Below are 9,605 nucleotides of genomic sequence, written 5' to 3' on the forward strand. Positions count from 1 at the left end.
AAAACTGTATTCAATCGTCTTCCTAAAGCATATATGTCATAGTGACAGGTAGAAGAAGATATAAGAGGTACTCGTCCTGCCACAGTTGTCAACTCTTGTTTCCAACCATTTTGATAAGATTCAATGCCCCTACTCCATTAGGATGCGGAATTTTCTGGAAACTACATTTTGTGAACATTCTTTGGACACATATCTACCTATCTTGAAACTCAACGATAGGTTAAGGAATTTTAGGTAAAATTATAATCAGATTTCAAATTTGTGTTTGGTTGGAACACTATTGATATACTTGTCAACCGATCTTGAGATTCAACAGGTTTAGGGATTTAGAGAATTTTAAATTAATTTCATATTATTGTGATGATTCAACCTATCTTAAGAATTATATAACATAGTTTCTCATAGTGACTTATTTGATAAGGTTGGTTGTAGCATAATGTATTAAATTTTGAAACATTATATTATTCCGCTATCTGTATAAGAGCCACTATAGAATATTCGTGGATGATTTTAATTTGACTAAATAATTTCTGTTAGATCTATAGATACTTGAAAATAATTTTACCATCTATTTAATGATTTCAAATCATATTCCATCTAGAAGATCTTATCAAAAAAGAATTCAATCAAGTAACGAAAATTGCTCAACCCTCCTATACGGAATTCGTAGTGTTAATAGCATTAGGCTAGCTCATGTTGCTGCTTACGAATTCACAAAAGGAGATAACATGACTTTATTAGCCCTTATTTGAGCCCCATTTTGAGAGGAGAAAATACATTTTTGAATAGTGATTTTTCAAGAATGCGTAGTTAAAAATTAAGAAAAATGTCTAACTAACGCAAAACGTCCTTACCTTTTAATATTATTGTGCAAAACATCATTACCTTTTATTTTTTGACATTTTCAAACATATTTTCATCTTTTATTGTGGAAAAGATCATTTTCATCCAATTTCTTAATAAAAAAATGTAAATTAGTAAATATATCCTCATATTTAAATAAAACACAAAAAAGAAAAGAAAAATTAAAGAACAAATTGCAATTATACTCCCAAACTTTTTAAAAACTACAAATGAGTCCAAAAAAATTATTAAATGGATAATTAGCACAAAACGTTCCTACCTTTAATATTATTGTGCAAAACATCCTTATCCTTTATTTGTTGACATTTTTACCCTAATTTTCACATTTTATTGCGAAAACTATAATTTTTCATCAATTTTCTCTATTAAAAGCTCTAAAACGATGGATATACCTCATATTTAAATAAAACAAAAACAAAGAAAATAAAAATAAATAATGAATTGCAATTATACTAAACAAATTTTTCAAAAAAGTACAAATGAATTTTAAATAAATAATTAACAAAAAATAAAAATCACTTTCTTTTTTTAATTATTTATTAGGAATTTGTTTGTATTTCTTTTGAAAATTTTGGGAGTAAAGTTGCATTTTTTCCTTTTTTTTTTTTTTATTTAAATAGGGTGAAAATACCAACAAACGAAAGATATGAACATTTTGCACAATAATATGAAAAGGTAGGGATAGTGTGTGCTAATTACCAATTTAATAATTTATTTGGACTTATTCACAATTTTCTTTTTTTGTTTTACTTAAATATGAGGGTAGATTTGTCATTTTACATTTTTTATTGAGAAAACAAAAGGACTTTTTTCACAGTGGAATATGAAAATAGGGATGAAAATGTCAAAAAATGAAAGGTATAGACATTTTACACAATAATATTAAAAGGTAAAGACATTTTGTACTAATTATCCCAAGAAAAAGTCTTCAATTCATGTGATATTATTTTATTAGAAATGAAAATAAGTTTTGAAAAAATATATTTTCAAAAAAATGGGGCTCAAATTGACCCTAATTTAAACATCATCTTTCACTCAACATATTAAAATAATTAAATTTAATTTTAAATAATTATGGATTGTTCATATTAATCAAATTAACATAAATTGAGTTATTACAAACTTTCCTTTCTAGAAAAATAGAATTTAAACTAAATCAATCAAGAAAAAGTGATGTTTGATTAAATGCATTCTATTCTTAATTACAAGAGCGACGTCAAAATTAAAATTATATGCCAAGATTCATAGAATGATAATATTTCAAACTATAATATAAAATATTAAAGAGCAATGAACTAACAATTATTTGTACCTCAAGAATCATATTAGAAAGTTGAAATTACATCTACACATGATTTTTTACTTTTTGATTCAAAAAGCTGGATTAAAAACCTTTCATTATAAAATCAGGTGATGATTCATCTTTCTAATATTAATAACGATACTATAAAATTAAATTAATCTACATACTCATCCTAGAAATTATCCACACAAGATATTTAACTTCTCAATTCAAAAATCAAGTTTAAAAGTTTTTATTAAAAAATAAGTTGATAATTCATCTTTTGAATAGTAATAACAATATTATATAATTAAATTAATCTACATACCCATCCCACCCGAACCCATCTGGCCAACCCAATTCCACTCCCAAATCTTAAATCTCTCTCTCTCTCTCTCTCTTTCTCTCCCCCCCCCCCCCCCCCCCCCGTCCATCATCCTTCTTTACTCCTATGCCACATAGCATCATACATAACTACTGAGCTCAGCTGTGTCACACTATGCGCAAAGGTGCTAAGCCGATACAAGACGTCACCTCGTAGAGTGTCGTATGTGGCAATATAGGTTGTTTATTGGTGGTGGTTGGAGTTTTTTATTTGATATGCCTTGGATGATTTGTTCGTGATTGTTTAACAATGGGTTTTTGATCCAATCTGCACTTAGTTGTAGTTTTGGGGAGTGGTTGGTGTTTTGCAGATGGTCATGGTGGTGCATGATAAGTGTATTTTATACACTTATTCAAGGCCTAAAATAGTGATCTTTAGTTGTTCTTTAAATGAAATATATTCTAAATTGTTGTATTCTGTATTAAATGGTAAAATTCAATGGTTTAATAAGAAATTGGAAGAAACAAAAGAAAAATCCTGAAAAAAGAGTAAAATCCAAAAGATGAGGACCAAGTTGTAAAAATTTAATGGTTGAATTGGACCATGAATCAAAGATTGAAAATGCTAGAGGTTCAACTAGATGCACTTGGCAACTAGAAGGCTAAAAATATAGGCTAAAAGGAGGAAAGAGATTATGCGTAGAAGTTTGGAGATGAAAACGTGAAAGAATGGAAGCAGACAGTCAAAATTTGCACTAAGCGGTTGCATAGTTCATTTGGGCATATAGTCACATATTTGTAGCCTTTTGAGCTATGCTATTGCATATTGCATATTTGTAAAATCTAGTCGAATCAGGTTTCCTTATATGATTAAAACTCAACTTGAGAAGATTTTGGACGATAATTTTGACCTAGACTTAAGCAATATAAATACCAAATGTCTCCTATGCCTAGGAGAGACTTTTTCACGCTTAAACAAATCATGAACGTCTAGATTCTTTGAAAGATCTATGGGATAAAGAGGGCAAACTCATATTTGTAAGGAGTTTCTAGTGTGGAGTTACAAGAAGATTATCAATTAGAATCCATACCGAAAAATTGGCACAAGTATTGTGAGGATAATTCAAGAGATATCAACATTCCATCGAAGTCATTCAAGAATTCATGATTTCTCCTCAATTATTCAATTTCTAGGTGATGTTTATTAAATTATAATGATTTCTTGTAATTCAATAAGCTAGGCTAGATGTTTACATTGCTAGGATCAGATGAATTATGAGATTTTTGGTTTTAATATTTGGTTGAAGTTAATTGGTTTATATGTTTGGATGTTTATTATAGTTTAGCTTGCTTTTAAGCTATTTGGCCACTAATAGAATTGTTTGTGGGTTTCATTATCATCGAGAGAGATAATAGGATCATTTACACGTAATAATAAGCATTGTGAGGTTTGATAGAGGGTAGAGATATACCTTTATACTTCATATGGTTTTTATAGTTGTTCTAACTAGTTCATTCCTTTCTTGCATGTTTGTATTGTTCATAGAGGTATAGAAATGTCACATGTAGGATTAGATTTAATTGTTATTGAGGGGAACTTTTAAATAAATTAGGAACATTGACCAATTAGGATAATATCAATTTGTAACTTTAATTGTTGGACTAAAAATGGAATAACAATGAGGATTTCTACTTCTTAGCAATAAATCTCCCAAATTTGATAAATTTTTACTTTGATTTCTAGTTACCTAATAAATTAGACATAGATTAATTACAACTCAATATTGCTATTCACTTAAGGGTAGTAATAGCTTTAACTTAATCAAATACATAGTTCTCGTAAATTTGACACTTAATTCGCCATTATATAACTTTATCATGATTCCTTGCACTTGCGGGTTTTCAAAAGGTCACGTTTTTGGCATCATCGTCGAGAACTATTATTTTTTATAATTTTTAGTTAATATTAGCTGTTTCATATTTTAGTGTTTCATATTTTAGGACCAAGAATCGAAAATCATGCTCAATTTAACCAGGAGATCGAACAAACATTCAACCTTTGAAGAAGAGAACAGTTGGAAACATGCGAAAAATGAAAAGATGAATATATGGCATAGGAAAATCCAAATTAAACAGCCATCGGGGCTAATCTGGGAGTGGTACAACAGAATGTGGCTGCAGTTAATGAAAATGTAGTGATAATAGGAAAGTACATGGTTCCATTGATTTTAGAAAGCCAGTCTAGCATAGTATATTCAACATTTGTCAGGTGAACTGACACTCGTAGACGAATGCCACAAACATAAAGCTCACATATAAAGATTTTTGGACATGTGTATAGCAATTGAGTATCCAAGGGTTTTAACAAAGTAATCAAACTAAGATTTTCCCATATACATTAGAGATTCAGCCAGAGAATGGTTAAACACTTGTCTAGCTCAAAGCATCACTACATGAAACCAATTGAGTCAGAAGTTCTTTAGCAAATATTTTCAACCGAAAAGGATGGAAAAGCTAAGGGGTGGGAATACTATTTTCCAATACTAGACTTTGAATGCTATTCAGAGGCTTGAGAACAATACAAGGGTTTACTCCACCAATGCCAATAATGCGGATTACAGAAGTGGCTTCAGGTGCAACACTTTTACATTGGTCAAAATTCGATAAGTAGGGCGAATGTAGACTTTGCGTGCATGGTTCTATTACAAAAAGAATCACGAATCAATTCTACCAAATCATGAAGGATTTGGCATTCACTAGTGCACTTTAGCCTACTGAAAGGACGATAGGAAAGAAAGTTGTTGGGTATTCAAAGTTGATTCTTTGACAGCAATTTCAGCACAGCTGGCATCATTGGTATAGAAGGTAGATCAAATAAACACAACCCAAATAGCGAGATCGAAATGCAAAAATTGTGGAAGGAACCACGAGTCTGTTTATTGTAATGTGGGCTCTCATTCTATTCAAACAATAGAGGATGTGAACTACAGTTAGGTTTTTGAAAGGCACCAATGCAATCCAAATCCTAACACCTATTACTCATGCTAGAGAAATCACCCATATTTTCAATTGAGTAATAATCAAGGGGCTCGGACCACACCACAACAAACTACACCACCAAGTTTTCAACAAAATGAGAAAAGGTCTTCATTAGAAAATCTTGTGATTAAGTTGGCAGAAATATTTATTCAACACATGCAAAGAATAGATAAGAGCTTGCAAGTTTAGGGAGCTACTATAAAAATTTGAAAGATCAAATGGGAGAGATAACCAAGGCAATTTCAGAGAGACTACTAGGAATATTACCTAGTAACGCTGAAGCGAATCCTAAAGAGCACTGCAATGCTAACTACTCATGGTGGGGTATACCTATCTAAGAAAAATGTCAAGACGCCAGTTGCTACACAAGAGAATGCACCTACCACGATTGAGGAGTACTTAAAGGAATCTGAGAAGAACAAAGAACAAGAGAAGGTATAAGAGGATCCAAAGATTAAGGTAACCGCTCCTGCCCAAGAAATCTTTTTAACCACTCCTATTTCCACATAGGCTACAGAAGCATAAGTTAGACAAGTAGTTCTTGAAGTTCCTTAAGGTATTCTAAAAGCTGTAGATCAATATACATTTGTAGATGCACTTGAGCAAATGCTCATCTATGCAAAATTCATGATGGAGATATTCACAAAGAAGAAGAAGCTGGATATTTAGGGACAGTTGTGTTGAATGAAGAATACAGTGCCATCCTACAAAATAAGCTACCACCAAAATTAAAGAACCTAGGGAATTTACTATCCCCTGTATTACTAATAATATGAAATTTGATAAGGTTCTTTGTAATTTAGGTGTTAGCTTTACCCTTATGCCTTATTCTATTTTAAGGAAACTAAACTTGGTAAGGCAAATGCAACATTGATCTCTTTACAGCTAGCAGACAAGTCAATAAAATTCCTCAGGGAAATTATTGGAGACATACTGGTGAAGGTAGATAAATTTATCTACCCTACAGATTTTGTCATTTTGGACATGGTAAAGAGGGAAAAGGACATGCCATTGATATTGGGAAGACCATTCCTTGTAACATGTTGAACCTTAATATATGTTCAAAAGGGATAATTGATGCTACTTCTGAATGATGAGCAATATTTAACATCTTCATTGCTGTCAAGTATCCTATGGGATTAAATAGCTATTTAAGCATTGATATAGTAGATTTGGCTGTGGAGGAGACTTCCATTCTAGAGCATTCTAAAGACTACTTTGAGAATCTTCTTGTATACTTACAGGATAAAAAAATAACAGTTGAAGAGATAAGTTAGACCGCCTACATTCTAGAGTCTACTCCTCCCATCAGAAGAAGACAATTTGAGGAACTTGGTGTAGGACCTAGTAAAACACTACCTTCTATTTAGAAAACACCAAATCTCAAGCTCAAGCAATTGCCAACACATTGGAGGTATGCTTACTTAGTAGAGTCATCTACACTCCATGTGTTCATTGCAAATGAGATGATCGAGCTAAAATAGTAGAGACTGCTAAGAGTTTTGTGGGAACATAAAACAATTATTGGATGGTCTATAGCAAACATCTGAGGGATTGATATGCATGTATAAAATCTTGATGGAAGAAGAGTATAAGCCAATAGTGAAAAATCAACTCAGATTGAATCCCACCATGAAGGACGTTGTGCGAGCAGAGGTATTGAAGTTCCTTGATATAGGCATTATCTATCCAATCTCTAATAGCAAGTGGGTTAATCTGATTCATGTTGTGGTAAAGAAATGAGAAATTACAGTGGCAAAGAAAAAGAATAATGAGCTGATACCGATAAGATTAGCGACAGGATGGAGAATGTGCATGGAACTATAGAAAGCTAAATAATGCAACCTGAAAGGACTACTTTTCCTTGCCTTTTGTCAATTAGATGTTGGAAAGACTAGCGGGGCATTCGCATTATTATTTCTTGAATGGGCACTCAGAATATAATCAGAATGCAATGGTTTCAGAAGATCATAACAGGACTATATTCATGTGTCTTCGATGTACTTTTGCATATAGAAAGATGCCATTTGGGTTATGTAATACCCTTGCCACATTTCAGTGATGCATGATGACAATCTTTTCAAATATGGTGGAGAAAATAATTGAAGTCTTCATGGACGACTTTTTGGTGTTCAGCTCATCATTTTAGAGTTGTCTCTCAAATATAGGGATGGTTTTACAGCGATGTGATGAAACTAATTTAGTGCTAATCTAGGAGAAGTGTCACTTCATGGTGCAAGAAGGAATGGTATTTCGACACAAGATTTCAATAAATGGTACCTAGGTGGATAAAGTAAATATTCAAGTGATAGAAAAACTACATCCACCAACTTCAGATTAGGGAGTACATAGTTTTCTCCACCATGCATGGTTCTACAAGAAGTTTGTCAAGGATTTCTCCAAAATTACCAAGCCTCTTTTAGCTTACTTGAAAAGGATACACCATTTAACTTTTTCTTATGAGTGTTTAACATCCTTCAATACTCTAAAAGAAAAGTTAATTTCAACATTGATTATAGCTACACCAAACTGGAGATTGCCATTTAAGTTAATGTGTGACGCTAGTGACTAAGTAGTAAAGGCAGTACTTGGCCAAAGAAATGATAAAATTCTCCATGTCATCTACTACGCGAGCAAGACTTTAATAGAGGCACAGATGAATTATGCTACCATGGAAAAGAAGCTACTAACCATTATGTTTGCCTTCAATAAGTTCAGATCATATCTCGTGGGACAAAAAATAATTTTATACATAGATCATGCAACCCTGAAATATCTAATAAGGACGCAAAGCCTAGGTTGATTTGGTGGATACATCTCATTCAAGAGTTTGACTTAGAGGTTCAAGACAAGAAACAAAGTGAAAATGTCGTAGTAGACCACTGTCTGAGGCTTGAACAAGCAAAACAAAGAGACGAGGTCGATATAAAGGGTTCTTTCCCAGATGAACGTTTATTTACAATGGACTGTGGGTCATGGTATGCAAACATAGTGAATTACTTGGTGTGTAATATGCTTCTACTTGAGTTAATACATCACCAATGAAAGAGTTTTTATGAAGTTGAAAGACTATTATTGGGAGGATCTTATATTATACTGGATAGGTGTTGATCAGATCATTCGAAGATGTATATCAAATGAGGACATTTCCTAGATTCTGGAGAGTTGTCACTCGTGAGCTTATGCGTGGCATTTTGGATCTTTTAAGACAACTGCAAAAGTTCTACAATCAGGATTTTATTGGCTCTCACTATTTAAGGATGCTCATGACTATGTGAAACACTGCGATCAATGCTAATGTAGATGGACCATCTCCAAAAGGCATGAGATGCATTTGAATTCGATTTTTGAAGTGGAGCTCGTCTATGATTATAAGATAGATTTTATGGAACCATTCACATCGTCTTACAACAATTAGTTCATGTTCGAAGCAGTTGACTATGTATTTAAATAGGTATAAACAACAACAGCGCCAACTAATGATGCTCGAGTGGTTGTTAATTTTCTGAAAAAAAAAATATATTCTCACAGTTGGGCATCCCTAGACCATTATTAGTGATGGTGATAAACACTTCTACAATAAACGTCTAGACTTATTGTTGGTAAAATATGGGGTAAAACATTGGATTACTACATTTTACCATCCCCAAACAAGTGGCCAGGTGGAAGTGACGAAGAAGAAGTTGAAGAGAATACTCTAGATGACGGTGAATAGCTCAAGAATTGATTGGTCTCAAAAGTTTGATGATGTACTGTGGGCATACATGATTGCTTACAAAACACCAATAGGCATGTCACCATATCATCTTATGTTTGGAAAAGCTTGTCACCTTCTAGTGGGGTTGGAGCATCGAGCATATTAGGCAGTAAAGTAGTTGAACATGGATATGATAGAAGCTAAAGAAAAGAAAATGCTCTAACTGAATGAATTTTAAATCGATGCCTTTGAGAATGTAGAGTTGTATAAGGAGATGAAAAATAAACTGCATGATAAATACATCAAAAGGCGCGAGTTCACTCAAGGTCAAAAAGTATTGTTTTTCAATTCTAATTTGAAACTTTTCCCTTGGTAACTGCATTCTAAATGGTCTAGACC

The sequence above is a fragment of the Olea europaea genome, unplaced genomic scaffold (genome assembly GCF_002742605.1).
Source record: "Olea europaea var. sylvestris unplaced genomic scaffold, O_europaea_v1 scaffold1085, whole genome shotgun sequence".
Lineage (NCBI taxonomy): Eukaryota > Viridiplantae > Streptophyta > Magnoliopsida > Lamiales > Oleaceae > Olea > Olea europaea.